The following is a 2,186-nucleotide window of genomic DNA, read 5'->3' on the forward strand; positions in this document are numbered from 1 at the left end:
TGTTTAAAAATTTTAGTACTTAGAACTGTGAACCTTAAAGGTATAAAATAATAGTTATATGGAGTATGTTATTTGAATAGAACATGATGCACTGTACATGGTATCAATAATTTAAAATACCTAAGTCCCAAAGACAGAGAAATTATTAATGTATTAATGGTTCTGTAGACTGCAAAAGAATTCATTTTACTTTTAGCTTTCCCATGGTATATCTAAGATGTATTTCAATATGTAACAGCTAAGGTTTGTTGCAACTTGGCTTTTCAGAGATATGCTGTTACATCAGGCAAGATACCCCCCGAATTTGTATAACTCTTCTTTTGTGAAGCACAATATCAGAAAAAAATTGTTTATTTATTTGAAAAGTAGAAAGACTGACATCTTCCATCCACTAGTTCACTCCCCAAATGCTCACAGCAGCCAGGGTTGGGCCAGGCTAAAACCACATCCTGGAACTTAATCTGGGTCTCCCACATGGATGGCAGAGACCCAAGTACTTGAGCCATTATCTACTGCCTCCCAGGTTTTGCATTATCAGGAAACCAGGTATTACAAAGATTTTTATTTTCCAAAGGAGGGACATAGCACTATATCAAATAAGCTTGATGTTACAGCCAAAATGGTACTGTCTCAGACAACAAGATGAACTAAATCAAGCTATAGCAGGGTATCATTATTCAAGTGGCTAAGAAGAGGCACATGAAGCTTTTAAAAAGGAAACTGAACTAGATATAAATGAGGAATTAAATAAGAAGCATACTGGTCTTCTGGAAAAAAAATGGAATTCTGTTACTAGATTGCAAAAGAAGGTTATGGAATTAGAATCAAAACTAAATGAAGCAAAAGAAGAATATACATCGGGTGGACCTCTTGGTCAGAAAAGAGACCCAAAAGAATGGATTCCCCATCCACCAGAAAAATGCACTTTGCGTGGTCACAGGAGTCCAGTCAACTTGAGTCATATTCCATCCTGTGTTCAGTGTTATGGTCTCTGTGTCTGAGGATGCTACAATTTAGGTGTGGGATTATGAGATTGGTGATTTTGAATGAAGTATTAAGGGGCATATAGATTCTGTACTGGACATTTCTTTTGACCCCAGAGGCAAGCTATGGCTTCCTGTTCTGCATAGAGGATCACAAAACTATAAAATTTTCAGGGCTTTGAAGGCATCAGAACTATGCATGAGCACAACCACAATGTCTCTTCAGTAGCCATCGTGCCCAGTGGAGATCATGTAGTGTCTACTTCAAGAGATAAAACTATACAAATGTGGAAAGTGCAAACTGGCTACTGTGTGAAGACATTCACAGGACACAGAGAATGGACACATACAATACAGCCAAGTCAGGATGGCACTCTGATAGCTAGCTGTTCCAATGACCAGCTGTTCCAATGACCAGTAGTGGTTCCAGCAAGAAAAGAATGCAAAGTAGATCTCCAAGAACATGAGCATGTTGCAGAATGCATTTCCTGGGCTCCAGAAAGCTCATATTCTTCCATCTCTGAAGCAACAGGATTTGAGACTAAAAAAAGTGGCAAGCCTGGGCCATTTTTGCTACCTGGAACCAGAGACAAGACTACTAGGGTATGGAACATCAGGTCTTGCATGTGCATCATGATCCTTGTGGGCCATGATAACTGGGTACATGGAGTTCTGTTCCATTCTGGGAGAAAGTTTATTTTGAGTTGCAGTGATGATAAGACCGTATGTGTATGGGATTACAAGAACAAACGGTGTATGAAGATGCTCAACGCTCATGAACACAACACTTTATTACCTCTTTGGATTTCCACAAGACAGCACCCTATGTGGTTACTGGCAGTGTTGATCAAACAGCAAATGTGTGGGTGTGCCATTGGTTGAGTCTCATGGCCCCGCCCCTCCTCCCTTGTTCCTCTGGATGCACTCTGATGATACCATGGCTACCTCATTGAGGTCTGTTTAAATAAATATTGTCCTTTCATGTAAAAAAAAAAAATGACACCAGTGTGACTTCCACACAGGGGAATCAGAAGCAGAGCCAGGACTCCAGTCCAGACACGTCAATATGAGATGCAGATAACCCAAGTGGTAACTTAACTGCTGCAGCAAGTGCTCTCCCCCAATACTAGGAAAGTGAGCCACCTTTTCCCAGTTACAGAGACACTCATCTTTAGGTTTACTCTTTTGTACCCTTCATAATGG

General features: G+C 40.3%; 1 pseudogene; it reads left to right on the forward strand.

The window, feature by feature from the left end:
- The first annotated feature begins 605 nt into the window (after positions 1-605).
- LOC127493906 (platelet-activating factor acetylhydrolase IB subunit beta pseudogene) lies at positions 606-1,936 on the forward strand (annotated as a pseudogene).
- The last annotated feature ends 250 nt before the right edge of the window (positions 1,937-2,186 follow it).

This window comes from Oryctolagus cuniculus, chromosome 1, assembly GCF_051225735.1.
Source record: "Oryctolagus cuniculus isolate XC-2025 breed Fujian yellow rabbit chromosome 1, ASM5122573v1, whole genome shotgun sequence".
In the NCBI taxonomy this organism is placed as follows: domain Eukaryota; kingdom Metazoa; phylum Chordata; class Mammalia; order Lagomorpha; family Leporidae; genus Oryctolagus; species Oryctolagus cuniculus.